The following is a 16,143-nucleotide window of genomic DNA, read 5'->3' as shown; positions in this document are numbered from 1 at the left end:
AAGTAACATTGCTTCTATAGACCTCCTGGGCTATAATAGTTTGGATGAAAAGCCCTGTAGGCTCAAACATTTGAATACTTGGCCCCTTCTCAGTGGCTGTTTGAGGAAGGGTGACCAGAAGGTATGTCACTGGGAGTAGGCTTGGAGTTGCAAACACCTTCTGGCATCCCCAAGTGTACATTCTCTTCCTCCAATTTACAGTGCAAGAAGTGACAGTTCAGGCATTTCTACCATCTTGCCTTCACTGTGCCATCATCAACTCTAACCCTCTGGATTCATAAACTCCATTACACATTTTCTTTTGTATGTTGCCTTGGTCATGGTGCTGATTTACAGCAAGAGAAAAGTAATTAATACATGTGCTTTTGGACTTATATCTTTACATATGTATCTCTTGGATGCTGATATAAATTGTCTTTCTGAGCCAGGTTTTCACCAACACACACCTTTAATCCCAGAACTCAGGAGGCAGAAGCAGGAGGATCTCTGTGAGTTCAAGGCCAGCTTGGTCTACAGAGCTAGTTCCAGGACGAGGCTCCAAAGCTACACAGAGAAGCCCTGTTATCGAAAAAACAAAATAAATAAATAAATATTGTTTTTCTGTTGTAACAACTTTTATCCAACACATTCAAAAACTGTAGGTAATGGGCAGCCTTGAGAAATTATATTTAGAAAAGTAGCTGCCTATTAAGTATATATCCTTTTAAAATGTGCAATAATAATTTGTATCAGAAATGTGGCAATATAATATTTAAATTATAGGATAAATATCATTGAAGTCAGTGAGATGGCTCAGAAGATAAAGTGTTCTTTCTGGCAAGCCTGAGGACCTGAGTTCTATCCTGGGCCCCACATAGTAGGAAAAGAAAATCAATTCTTGTATTTGTCCTCTGACTCCAATATGTGTCCAGTCATATCCTCCAATACATAAAATAAACATATGTTAATATAAATTTAAAAGTCATTGACTTAGTGATGATAAAGAAGATATTTCTATGTATAAACAGTATTCACCTATAATAATATAGAACATGAACCAAATGCTTAAAAAATTTACTTCACTGAACATTATTATATTTAATGTGCTCAGAGAAATGGACCAATTGCAAAACTAAGTAGAAGGGAAGAGAAAGAAGACAGAAATGTGAAGCACAGTTACAAAAAGCAAGTGCTTCCTGCTCCTACTTAGCAAGAAGGGGCTCAAAATGAAAAAAGATTGGTTATAAAAGGTCCATTAAGTCTTCTTAGTTAAATAAAGGTGTCTTACCCTATGGTAAAGGCCTAATGAAAAGTTCTGCCTTCCCAGCTAATTTATTGACCCAGCAGCCTTTGAAGAAAGCTGAGTACAGTGGAGGTAAACAGACAAATGAACAGCTTTAAAAGCAATATCTGCAACACAGCCTTCATTTTGGAGAAATACTTTTGTATATTTAAAGGATTTGTATTGCTAAAATATCCAGTATTATAACCAAGTAAAGTTGTAAGTCATTGAGCTTTTAAACCTTAACACACCTCGCCTTCAAACAGAACAACATCTCCAATGCCTAATTAAATTTGTTCACTAGCCTAAGAGATGAGAGGAAACTTCCCACATAGTGAAGACAAAAGGTGTGCTTTCCCCTAGAATCCCCTCTCCCCGATCCAAAAAAAAAAAAAAAAAAAAAAAAAAAAAAAAAAAAATCCAAGAGCTAAATTTAAAACTGGTAAGACTATTAGGACAATGGTTTCAAGAAACAGCATTGTTTTCATGAACTAATCTCTTCAATGTGACTCCATTTCACTATTTCCTTGCCTTTCCTTGTTCCCAGTATTGGGCATGTGTACAAAGAGTGCTTTTTATGTTAGTCAACCAGAAATAACCAAAGAGGATCTCAATGGAGAGAAGAATGTATAGCCAGGAACCACAACTTTGATATGTAACCCTGAATGAAATTTTTAGTTCTTTTGGATATTGTAAAAGGATGAAAATGCATTAGGAAAAAGACTATGTATAGATAGTGGGTAGCTAAAGAGACAACGTCTTGAAGACACCAGAACTATCAAACAATTGATGCCTATTGTATCTAGGTTTTTATTAAGCTTAATGTACATATCTCCCTTGACCATATGCCTGAGTTCTAACCAGGAAGAACTGAAGAGACATATAGACTGTGTATGCTCACCTAGTGGGTACAAAATCATGTATGTATATAAGTATGTGCTCAGTTTCATGGCCGTTCAATGCCAGAACCTAGGAGCGATGACAGCAAACTCTCTCTCTCTCTGTTTTTCTGTCTCTGTCTCTGTCTCTGTCTCTCCCTCTTCTCTCTCCCTCCCTTGTCTCCCCCCAACACCATATACATTCACACAATATACACACAAGGACTTTTGTCTGTCCTGGGTTTGTACAGATCTATGCATGGTGTCACAACTACTGTAAGTTCACATGTGCAACTGCCTTGTCTTTTAAAACCACTGATTCTTTGTAGTCATCCACCAACTCTGGTTCTTACAGACTTTCTTTCCTCTCTTCACATATGATCCTTAACTCTGGGGAAGAAGAATGACATACATATCGCATTTATGGCTGAACATTCCACAATCTATTATTCTTTGTACAGTGCCTAGTTCCAGATCTCCATGTTAATTGTCATCTACTGCATCAAGGAAGCTTCTTTCATAAGGGCTGAGGAATATACAACATATCAAAATCTACAGGATAGAAGTTCTAAGAGGAGAGTTTACAGCACAAATACCCACATCAAGGAACTTGGAAAAGTGTATATTTGTGACTCAATGTTGCATCTCAAGGTTTTGGAAAACAAAAACAAAAACAAAAAGAAGGCAACACCCCAAAAGAATAGACATGAAAAGATCATCAAAAATGGTGTAAAACTAAAGACATAGAAACATATCAATTAATTAAATGAAGACTTGGTTCTTTGCAAATACTGATAAGATTGACAAACCATTAGCCAAATTAACCAAAAAAGGAGGTCCTAAATTAATAAATTTAGAGATGAAGAGGCTGCAGAGATGGTTCAGCAGTTAAGAGCACCGGCTGCTCTTCCAAAGGCGCCTGGTTCTGATCCATGTGACATGTCACAACCATATTTATCTCCAGTTACAGGAGGTCGGAATCCTCTTCTGGCTCCACAGACACCAGGCCCACATGTTGTACACTCACATACATTCAGACAAAATGCATCTACACATAAAACAAAAAGTAACACATATTTTTAAAAATCAAAGTTGAAAAGAGAAATAATGCCACAGACACTGAAGAACTTTAGAAAATCATAAGTATATACTTTAAAAACCTATATTCAAGTAAACTGAAAAATTGAGGTAGGGTATGTTTTTTGTTTTTGTTTTTCAAGTATTAATTTTACTTTCAACAATATTTCATAGTTTTTACAGTTTAGATCTTATACTTTTTCTTAAATTTCTCCTAAGTATTTTATGTTTTAGAGGCTGTTTAAAATGGTCTGTCTTCAAATTGCTAGTATAGAGAATGTATGGTTGTGCTCCTGTCTCCTGCCCCATCAAGAGCACATTTGGAGCTCTGATACACCCCCACCCATCCCCACCGCGAGCCTGCCCCCCTACCCTACCCACGGTCCTGCCACTCTGGTTGAGCACTGGGACAGAGGGTGGAGCCAACAGTCCACCCTACTTCGGAGACTTCTCAGAGCAACTCTGAACAAAGCAGACCTGACTATCCATGCGGGACCACCCGTAATTTCCACCTGCTTGGTCTCTGACCCCACCTCCAGTCCTCTGCTGGAGTCCCGGGTCCCTCCAAGAGATCCGCCTATCTCTGCAGGACCACTGTGAGTACCTGCTGGCATCTTATACTGGATCCTCATCCTTGACCCCATCCCTGGGTGCCTGTCTGCGGAGAAACCTCCTAGAGAGCTTGGACCACACAGAGCTCAGATATTGAATCTCAGACCCACATAAGCCCACCGGGGAAGTACCATAGAGAGAGGGGGAGACCCCACCAACACCTACTGGAAGAAGCTATGGGAAGAAGGCAATACAAGAAAACACCTAGCAACAGAAAGACAAGCATGACACCACCAGAATCTAGGGACTCTACACCAACTAGAATGGAACACAACAACAAAGCAGAGGAAGCAGAAGGGAACGACTTAAAAATTACCATCATAAAAATGATAGAGGTCCTCAAAGAAGATGTGAGAAAATCCCTTAAAAAAATGGAGGAAAAAAACAAACATAAAAGTAAAGGAAATGAACAAATTCCTTAAGGAAAGTACAGAAAGCCAAGAAAAAACAATTAAGCAGGTGAAGGAAACAGTTCAAGACTTGAAAACTGAAATAGAGAAAATAAAGGCAACACAAACTGAAGGAATGTTGGAAATAGAAAAACTGGGCAAAAAATCGGGAACTACAGTCACAAGCATAACAAACAGAATTCAAGAGATGGAAGAGAGAATCTCAGGCGCAGAAGATAAACTAGAAGAAATAGATTCTTCGACCAAAGAAAATCATAAATCCCACAAATCCTTAACACAAAACATCCAGAAAATGTGGAACACCATGAAAAGTCCAAACCTAAGAATAATAGGCATAGAGGAAGGTGAGGAAGCCCAGAGAATGTATGGTTAAGTCTTAATCATATCCTTCACTTTGTTGAGACTGTTTATTATCTGAATTGAATCTACTGAATTTCATAGGATCGTCCATTCCATAGACATAATTTGTAAACAGAGACAATTTTCATCTTCTTTTCGGTTGTATTTCTACTCCGTTGTAACTATCAGGGTTCCTTGATTGAACTACTATTATAATGCTGGACAAAAGAGACAGAATAGATATCCTCATCTTTTCCCAATTTTAGGGAGAAGAGTAAACAAACTAGCTTATTCCAGGGGTTTCAAACTCAGTGGCAAAACAAATATTTCAGACTTTTCTCTGCTAGTCTATCCTGTCCCAGCATGACATAAAAGCTGGAGTCTTATTAAGAGTCACAAAAGATAGCTATTCCACCTCTGTCTTAATTTACTCTTATGGTTAACCTTTTGCATCCTCTCTTTGTACTCTGGTCTTCCACATTCACAACTATACAGACACATGACATAAGTATTGTAGAACTTTCAAGTCTGTTGACTTCACACTGAGGTAGTTCTTCATACTTTTTACTCATAATACTATTTCACAGAACAACTCTGATGCATGGAAAATTGACTATGGTTCCTTTAAGACTACTTTGCTTAAATTTATTCAGATGTATAAAGGAATGGAGGCTTTTGAATTTTGCTAAAACTGATTTAATCTTTTAATAGCTTAATCTACTAGGATGAAGAATAAATAAAAACCCACTATCTATTAACAGCATTATACCTTCTGACATAAACAGTGTCTTTTGTATTTAAATGTTAAAGACTCACAAAGTTTAGCTTCCTATACTAACTGGTTGTCATTGAGTGCCCTGCTTTTCAGTAAAGGGTAAAATCTGATAAGAAATATAACAAAAATGGAAAAAACTTAAAATCAAATATACTGGAAGTTAAAATTAAAAATAATGCAGTATTGTTCTGAGTTGATGATAAATCATCCAGCTTTTAATCATTCAGTAATTCATTGTGCTTTTTATCTCTTTTAAAAATACATTTGCAGTTTTTTTTAAATACTTTTAAAATTTGTTGTTATTTTGTTTTGTTTTTGTTTGTTTGTTTGTTTTTCTAGACAGGGTTTCTCTGTATTGCTTTGGAGCCTGTCTTGGAACTAGGTCTGTAGACCAGGCTGGCCTCAAACTTCCAGAGGTCTGCCTGTCTCTGCCTCCCAACTGTTGGGATTAAAGGTAGGTACCACAATTCCCAGCCATTTGTACTGTTTTAAAAGATATATTTTAATTATTTTTAGTTTGCTGTTTGCAGGTCTGACTGAACAAATTACTCAGCTTCACTGTCTTAACTCAAATAATCCCACTTATTGACAATGTTGAAGTCACTGTTGTGACCACTAAATGCTTTAGTGGCCCAGTATCTAAGAACCCTTACTTTGTAGTATTTCTCCCTGAATTATCCTCCCTATAATTTATTTTCTTTTTGGCCATAGATAAGTTATTTGTATGTGCAAATTTCCTATCTTAAAAATGATTTGATTATGAAGTATAAGTCTTTCTGGCTTGTGGTTTTTATATAGTATGATAATAAAGTTATAAAACTTTATTAATATACAAAATAAGAGTTATAAAAGTATTCTCCTTCATTGCACTAAGTGCCCATATGAAGAAAACAGAGGATAGTCACATAAGAGATTTAACAGCCCAACTGAAAACCTTAGAACAGAGAAAAGCGAATTCACCCCCACCACGCAGGAGTAGATGCCAGGAAATAATCAACTTGAGGGCTGAAATCAACAAAATAGAAACCAGGAAAACAATACAAAAAATCAATGCAACAAAGAGTTGGTTTTTTGAGAAAATCAACAAGATAGACAAACCTTTATCCAAATTAACGAAAAAGCAGAGACAGAACATGCAAATTAACAATATCAGAAACGAAATGGGGAACATAACAACAGACACAGAGGAAATCCAGACAATTTTCAGATCATACTTTGAAAATCTGTATTCCACAAAAATTGAAAATTCAAAGGAAATGGACAAGTTTCTGGATAACTATCACTTACCAAAATTAAATCAAGAACAGACAAACAACTTAAATAGACCTATAACCCGAAATGAAATAGAACCAGTCATCGAAAGCCTTCCAACCAAAAAAAGTCCAGGGCCAGATGGATTCAGTGCAGAATTCTACCAGACATTCAAGGAAGAACTAATACCACTACTCCTCAAACTGTTCCACAAGATAGAAACAGAAGGTTCATTGCCAAACTCTTTTTATGAGGCCACAATAACTTTGGTACCCAAACCTCACAAAGACACAATTAAGAAAGAAAACTACAGACCAATATCCCTGATGAACATCGATGCAAAAATACTCAATAAAATACTGGCAAACCGAATTCAAAAATACATCAGAGAAATCATCCACCATGACCAAGTAGGCTTCATACCTGGAATGCAGGGATGGTTTAACATACAAAAATCTATCAACGTGATCCACCATATAAACAGAAAAAGAAAAACCATATGATTATCTCCCTAGATGCAGAAAAAGCCTTCGAGAAAATTCAACACCCTTTCATGATAAAGGTATTGGGGAGGTCAGGGATAACAGGAACATACCTAAACATAATAAGAGCAATATACAGCAAACCAACTGCCAACATCAAACTGAACGGAGAGAAACTTAAGCCAATTCCTCTAAAATCAGGAACAAGACAAGGCTGTCCTCTTTCTCCATATCTCTTAAATATCGTACTAGAAGTTCTAGCTAATGCTATAAGACAACAAAAGGAGATCAAGGGCATCCCAATTGGAAAGGAAGAAGTCAAACTGTCTCTATTTGCAGATGATATGATAGTCTACATAACTGATGCAATAAACTCTACCAGGGAACTCCTACAGCTGATAAACACCTTCAGCAAACTAGCAGGATACAAGATAAACTCAAAAAAAAATCAGTAGCCCTACTTTTTTTCAGACGACAAAGAGGCAGAGAAAGAAATCAGAGAAACATCACCCTTTACAATAGCCACAAGCAACATAAAGTATTGGTGTAACGCTTACCAAACAAGTAAAAGACCTATATAGTAAGAACTTTGTGACTCTAAAGAAAGAAATTAAAGAAGATACCAGAAAATGGAAAGATCTCCCATGCTCTTGGTTAGGTAGGATTAACATAGTAAAAATGGCAATCTTACCAAAAGCAATCTACAGATTCAATGCAATCCCCATTAAAATCCCACCACAATTCTTCACCGACCTTGAAAGGATTATAATCAACTTTATATGGAAAAACAAAAGAGCCAGGATAGCCAAAACAACCCTATACAATAAAAGAACTTCAGGAGGCATCACCATTCCTGACTTTAAGCTCTACTACAGAGCTATAGTTCTGAAAACAGCCTGGTATTGGCATAAAAATAGACAGGAAGACCAATGGAATCAAATTGAAAATCCTGATATTAATCCATGCACCTATGAACACCTGATTTTCGACAAAACAGCTAAAATTATACAATGGGGCAAGGACAGCATCTTCAACCAATGATGCTGGCACAATTGGATGAGGGTGTATAGAAGACTGCAGATAGACCCATGCCTGTCGCCATGCACAAAACTCAAGTACAAATGGATCAAAGACCTTAACATCAATCCAGCCACATTGAACCTCTTAGAAGAGAAAGTAGGAGGTACCCTTGAACAAATTGGTATAGGAGACTGCTTCCTGAACATAACTCCAGGAGCACAGACACTGAAAGAAACAATTAATAAATGGGACCTTTTCAAACTTAGAAGCTTCTGTAAGGCAAAGGACACAGTTGACAAGACCAAACGGCAGCCCACAGACTGGGAAAAGATTTTCACCAACCCTATATCCGACAAAGGGCTGATCTCCAAAATACACAAAGAACTCAAGAAACTAGTCAACAAAACACCAAATAACCCTATTAAAAAAATGGGGTACAGAACTGAAGAAAAAATTCTCAATGGAGGATATCAAAAATGCTGAAAGACACTTAAGAAGATGCTCCACATCCTTAGCTATCAGGGAAATGCAAATCAAAACAACTTTGAAATACCATCTTACCCCTGCCAGAATGGCTAAAATTAGAAACACCAGTGATGACTTATGTTGGAGAGGATGTGGAGAAAGTGGAACACTCCTCCACTGCTAGTGGGAGTGCAAACTCATACAGCCATTTTGGAGATCAATATGACGGTTCCTCAGGAAAATGGGAATTAGTTTACCACAGGACCCGGCAATCCTCCTCTTAGGCATATACCCAAAGGATTCACATCCATGCAACAAAGACATCTGTTCAACTATGTTCATAGCAGCACTATTTGTAATAGCAAGAACCTGGAAGCAACCTAGATGCCCCTCAATTGAAGAATGGTTAATGAAGATGTGGCACATCTACACAATGGAATACTACTCTGCAGAAAAAAATAATGGTATCTTGAAATTCGCAGGCAAGTGGATGGCACTTGAAGAAACCATCCTGAATGAGGTAACCCAGTCACAAAAAGAGAAACACAGTATGTACTCACTCATATATGGATTTTAGACCTAGATCAAATGATTACCAGCCTATAATTCACATCACTAGATGAACTAGGATACAAGGTGTATTCTAAGAGATTCATATAAAGTCCCTCACAGAACTGGGAAGAGACAAGTTCCCCAGAGCTCAGGTGAAGTGGGGGAAGACAGCAAATGGAGAGAGAAGTAGGAGAAAATGAGGGGGAGGAAAGGAAAACCTGTGCGACCAGGAAGATTGAGCCTGGTTAGGAATAGAAGATAGGAAAGAGAGAGAGAGAGAGAGATAGAGAGAGACAGAGACAGAGACAGAGACAGAGACAGAGACAGAGACAGAGACAGAGACAGAGAGAGAACATAAAAGAGGGAGCCAATATTGGTTTGAAGATAAAAATTGAACACAAAGAAATGTCGAGAGAACTACAAGACTGCTCCCAACTAACAATCTCAGCTTCCGTGGAAAGGCTATCATAAATGCCCTTCCCGGTGAGTGAGATCAACAACTAACTTCTCCATGGAGCCCTCAACTAATGCCTGTTGAAAATAGGAACAAACACCCATACATAAACACTTAGTCGAACTAGAACCCAGAAGCAGATGGAGAGGACAAGACCACGCGGCAGAAGCACATAGAGACAGCTTACCTGAATAAGGAGGAGCTAACGGGCCCCCAGACTGATAGCTGGGAAGCCAGCATGGGACTGACTCAGGCCCCCCTGAATATGGGTCTCAGCCAGAAGGACTGAGCAGTCTAAGGGACCTCAGACAGTGGAGCCAGGATGTATCTCTGGTGCACAAAAGGACCTTGCGAATATATACTTCTTTGAGGGATAACTGCCTTACCCTAGAGACAGGAGAGAAGCCCTAGTCCCTACTTCATAGGACCTGTCAGATCTACATGACCCCAACTAGATGGCATTCCCCTACACATGGAATTGTGGTGGGGGGATGGGAGGGGAGGTTGTTTAGAGTGCATGTGAGAGGGCAGAGAGGGTAAAAAGGGGGACGGAGGGAGGGAGGGTTGGGGGGAGGGAGGGAGGGAGGGAGGGAGAGAGAACTGGGATTGACATGTAAAACGATAAATTAAATTAAAAAAATGCTTTGACTCCAAAATTTAAGTTGAAGGACAAGTTACTGGGGAAAAGGATTTCTATTTTTATTTCCACAGAAAATGAAAAGATGTGGATTCCTTCCAGACTAATGTGGTTTGATCAAGCCAGACTGCCTGAAACAGAGTACAAGCTAATCCTACATTCAAAACAGCTGGACAAAACAGCTCTATAGACTACAGCTAGGATATCTGAATCTTCTTCGAATCCCCACAAGACAGTGCCCCTTACCAGCAGGAAGTAGCTTGGAAAGAACGACGCCCAAATTCCCAAATATTGTGTATAAATGTTTGTTTTCATTTAATTGGACTTTGTTATATAAAAATTAAATAAAATAAAAAAAAATAAAAAAAAGTATTCTGCATTATATACTTGAAAGCCCTAATAAGCTAGATAATAGCATTTACAACATGCAACACTTTAAACATTTTCTTTATCATTGCATAATTTATATTTTTAATAAGCTATCAGGTATATATTTCTACATATAATATTTTTGGCTAAACAAGTATGAAAATTATATGCTTTTCTGTTCCCATTTTATGTTTTTCCCAAGAATCTGCAGTTTTTTTGTGTGACCTGTTCTTCTCCCCTGCCTTTGTAGATGAGCTCTAAATTGGCTGTTCCCAAGCATGACCATTTCTTACACCTAAAATCAAACCTCAAAACTTTAAGTCTTGCCCTCAGGCTGGCTCCATTTATGTGTGTTCTCTGTCCAGGTAGGGCTCATTATCACTTAGACTGTGGCCATGCCAGGCCTGAATTTAGTATTTTTGTTTTACACTTCCTCATCAATTTAATAATTTCACTGGAGGAAACTGCAAGTACCGTCAGAGCACAGCTCTCCCTCAGTCAAAATTGCATAACATACTAGACTTTACTGCTCCAAAAATCTCTTTGCAAAAGAATTCTCTAGAACCTCCCAACCTACTTACTCACCTGCTCTGCTTCTACCTTATGCAACTTTGTTCCTTTACTGAACCAATCCCTTAACATTCTAGAACTGACACTCTTGATACACTCATTCACCTAAGTTCCCCCATTCACAATTGCCCCTCATCTCTCCCAACTCAGAAACCTCTCTTCTTAACTCCTTTCCAACCTCTTTCACCCCTCTTCATTTATTCCTTCAAGGACTCTGTCTCCCACTTCCTGCCCTCCAATAATGGCTCCCAACATCCTCATTTATCTGCCCTCTTCTCTTCTCCTCATACTCACTGCTGTACTCACAGCCATGTTTTGCATGAGAGCAGACTATACAGGGGAGAGCATCAGGTGGAAGAGCAGTCCCTCCCTGAAAAGTTGGATAGAGGGCCATAACCTGTAATAAGTAGGGACTGAGGCATGCTGCCTGCTGCCAGGTTCATCTTTGATATGTTAAACAGCCACCTTAAGTCCTTTATCCCTAGGTTTGAAACATAACATTATTTAAGCTGTAGCTAAATATAAAAATCTAATTCTAACCACTCCAGCTGATTGCAGGGCCCAGGGCAGTTTGGCTACACATATGACACTCGGTTGCATTGCTGCCATGACAGACTCAATAAAAACCAGATAGAAAGTAGTCTGGAATTTCAGCCTTACCCTAAGGCAACACCTAGCTCCAGGAAAGACTAGAAACTCAGACCACCGGGGAACAGACTAATCAGCATCCAAGGGAATACCTAACATTCCAGAGGAAATATTTAATGTTCCAACCATTGTTGATAGGATCACCAGATGACCCTGAGCCCAGAATATGCACATGCCTTTTCACCAAGATCCCCCAAAACAAATGTCAGCCAATCATGTGTCCTGACCTTAGAAATCCACTCATCCTAAACTCTGCTATGATAAAACCTCCACTCCTACTAAGTTCAAGATTCTGATCTCTGGTACAGCTCATTGGGTACACCAAGGGTCCAAGCTTGAATAAAGACTCTTTGCTTTTGCGTGTGGATTCAGATTCCTTGTTGGTTTTGGGGGAACTCGATGATGTGGCCACTCCTCTTTCTTCAAGTCCAGTTCATTAGCCAATATGCCCTTACAGCAGCCATAAACTCAGGCAGTTAGAAAAATGGCATAACTCAGAAAAGTGGGCAACTAGTGCCTTAATATTCCCTGAAAGTGGAAGCCAGCATCTACACTGAGAAGGAACATCTGGGAAGGAAAATTACATTATCTCATTTAAGGGAAAACATTGCCCTCCATTCTTCCTAGGAAGCTGGGGAAACCAGGTCACCTAGAACTAGAGAAAGACCTTTTCATATGTTAACTTAAATTCCAAGGAATGGCTAAACTGATGTTTACATTTTCAGTGTTACAAAGGAAAAAGGTGGAGTCCATAGCTTCCACAGCCTGAAGCTACTGTAGCAAGGCCAGGTTTGAGGAAATAAATCCTCAGGATTAATCCTTACACACACACACACACACACACACACACACACACACACACACCAAAACAGTAAATAAATATCATAAAAATGAAAAAAGTGTCTCTCAAAATATCATTTTTCCCTCCTTCTGAGGATCCCTTTCTATCCCCACATACTTTTAAGCAATTCAGTATAAAATTACTTCCTAGCATGTAATATTAATTTGAACCATTTTTTGAATCACTAGTCTTTACTATGTACATCACTTTCTCTTGCTCACTCTATTTGGATTTCCTCATCAGTCAGGAAAATGAACAGAATAACAATTGATATTATTTAATCATCCAAATTCACAGGACAAATGCTGAACACTATCAGCTCCTCCAGAAATGGGGTTTGGTCATTCACAGAGTGGAGACATCTGGACACAGCACAACTGGTCTCCCTTAGTCATTCTCTACACAGATATAAATTAAAGAATGATGACATTGACTTTAACTCTCCTTTTTCAGTCTTTTAAAAATCAATCTCTACTTTCAAGATTTAGAAGTGGGCTACTGTATGGAGTAAAGAAGGGTGTGTGTGAATGTCTAAGGAAGAGATCAAGTCCTGAGTCAGCATGCATTATTGGCAAAGCCAGTCCATTGGGTTAGGCTCAGGGAATCAGCAGACCCTTCCTTTAGTCAGATACTGATGTTGACAGACTGTACAGAAGTCATGGAGTCCACTTCCTCCTCAGTCCTGGGACTGCTGTCCTATAGAAACCTACTGAGCCTACCTATTCCTTCTTGTGTTAGACTGGGCAATTGAAGAGTAGGCAAGTACAAGCAACTGGATCTTAGCTTTGGTCATCATATGTCTGTTGGTTCTTTTGTGTCTGTCATTTCTTCTTTGCCACATTGCCCTAGTCACTTCTACAGGACTATGCTATGCAAGACTCAGTTCTAGTGTTTCTAAAAATGTCTTCCTTTATTGCCTGGTAAGTTGGCCTGTTTTTTGCATTGTTCTGTTCTGTTTTGTTTTTTTGTTTTTGTTTTTTTCTTTCTTTTTCATTTTCTTCTGGAAGGAAAAAAATTTAGAAACCAGGCTCTTTTAGAATCTCATGTTATTGAAGAAAATAACAAGCTAGTATGGTATCTAAATTTCTACATGCTTCATCATTGAACAAGTTACAAATAATTTCTACATGTTTGTGGTTCCAAAGCAAAACATGCAAATTTTGAGACTCTTCTGACCCACCAAAGAGCATTCAGAAGCATCTTTTACAAATGTAAGTCATAATGTCAGGGTGTTTTATAACAGCTATGCCAAAATATGTACACATGAGTTCAAAAACATTTAAAATTCTCCCATCACCTCACTTTCAGATTATTCTTAACTACAATACACAAGATAATCAGATATCACTGTAATATGTACTCTATATAGTTTATAATTGCTATCTAGTAAATATACTTTCTAATTTCTTTGATGTTTTTAAATTTGAAAAGGTTTTTATTCCAAGACACAAAACTGATTATATATATATAATATATATATATATATATATATTATATATATAAAAGATCTTTTACATTAGTCTAAGCTTTCTTAGTATATTTGTACAAAGATTAATTTTCAAAATCTATTCTAAATATTAGCATATAACAATGAGAACAAAAGGTACAGCCTTTGCACAATCAATTTAAAATTCAGAGACTAAGTCAAACATTAAGCACAATGTATGGAATTAAAGTATTATAAAAGGCAGAAAATTGAGTATCATAGAAAGTAAAAGAAGAAACTCAACCTATGTGGAGTTACAGTCAAATACTCAGGAAGTACACAAAGAAGGAAGCCCAATTTGGTTAAATTAAAAGAAACAGTAAAGAAAATGAACCTAAAGTAGTATAGGAAAAAAAAAATGTTAGAGGACATTGTAAACCCTGTTGAAAGTTTTGAATTTTGCTATTAGAAAAAATAAAATCATCCAAAAACTTCATTATAAGGCACGACTGAACTGGCATACATTTTTCAAAATACATGCTGTCTATACAAAAAAGCATGAACTAGGGTATTGTAAAACTAATATTCTAAGATCAATTAGAAAGTTATTATAATAGATTATACAATGAGCCATTTTATCTAGTAGGTTCAATTTTTAAATTAGCTTATAATATATTTAAGGGATTTAATGAGTTAAGAAAAATACAAGCAAGCAACTCTCCTTTCATTATTTGTATCAGTAGAATGGCCAATAGTCATGCAGAGAAGTGCTTTCTTTGTCAAGACAATTCATGTGAAAGTTTTTCTTCAAAACAATCTGTTGTATTTGTGTTGACTTCTTGACTGTACTTCAATCACTGTTAAAGTACTGAACAAGAAAATAAAATCCAGGAAATTCTCCTTTAGAATATCCTAGGAACTGTACCCTCAAGCCGTAGGAATGTTTGTTTAGTTTTAATTCCCCATCATTTGTGAAGTAGTATGCACAACAAAGGAGCAAAAGTTCATATGAATCAGCAAGAGATACCTCCTTGGAGAGAAATATGGTGTGTGGCACTTATTAAAATACAGCTATATAAATAAGTCAATCATTTAACCAAATTGATATTTTAAAAATGGACCCAGAAAAATAACAATATAGAGAATCCTTTAGTAATGAACCAAAATGGAGGGATAAAATATTGCACAAAATTGTCATTAGCTATTTCAATATTTTCTTCCTAGAAGTGAAAATATCTGGCATTTAAAGAACTAATTATTATTAGCCGTATCTATTTTTTTCTGGGATACTAATTTCCCACTTAACTATTGTTAAATAAAGTAGAATACATAATTACTCTACATTTTCCTCCTACTTCTAAAATATCTTAATTCACTCTATTTTAATAATATTTTACTTTACTTCTATGAATTCTTACATGTTTTCTACTTAGATGTTTTCTTAACTTGCCATATACATATACAAAGAGAATTAACCCCTTCTATTATGTTTGAATTCCTTCATTTAAGCTATTTAACCTATTTTACTTTCAATTCCCTGGAATGGGGCTATGTTTAAACTCTTTCTTGAAAGTACAAAATTAAATATGGCCACTTATGTTGCACCCATCCTCAACCAGCAAGGAAAAATGCAACTCCGGGAAGATCTTCTTCAAACAGTTTATTAAGGATCCTTGAACCCTGCAGATAGGCTGCTCTTATATGGAAGCAAGCAAGCTGAACAGGCTTAGCCAAATAAGGACTTGTTTACGACAGAGAGTGTTCACCATCGGGAAGGTGGAAGCCAGCGCCATCTTTAAGGCACGGCACTTTGTAGCTCTCTACACACTTAAAAATTATTCTTAAAGTATTTCTTTTCAAATCCATATGCTCTTATTAATAGTGAGTTTAGTGCTGTCTACTATCTTTTCCCCTTTCTCTTCTATTTGTTTGTTTGTTTATTCATTCTTCTGTCATTTATTACATCCTGACTTCAGTTTTCCCTTCTCTCTTCCCATCCACCCCTTCCTTCATGGATCCATTTTTCCAGCTTCCCTTCAGAAAGGAGCAGGCCTCCCAGGGACAGCAATCAAATAT

At 37.4% G+C, this 16,143-nt stretch overlaps 1 protein-coding gene across 1 annotated transcript in view; it reads right to left on the bottom strand.

The window, feature by feature from the left end:
- The window catches only part of Cnbd1 (cyclic nucleotide binding domain containing 1), a 416,492-nt gene that overhangs the window by 145,989 nt on the left and 254,360 nt on the right, over nucleotides 1-16,143 (bottom strand). The window lies entirely within an intron of this gene.

Source organism: Phodopus roborovskii, unplaced genomic scaffold, assembly GCF_943737965.1.
Source record: "Phodopus roborovskii unplaced genomic scaffold, PHOROB, whole genome shotgun sequence".
Classification (NCBI taxonomy): Eukaryota; Metazoa; Chordata; class Mammalia; order Rodentia; family Cricetidae; genus Phodopus; species Phodopus roborovskii.
The sequence above is the reverse complement of the archived record's forward strand: the minus strand, read 5'-3'. Positions and strand labels throughout refer to the sequence as shown.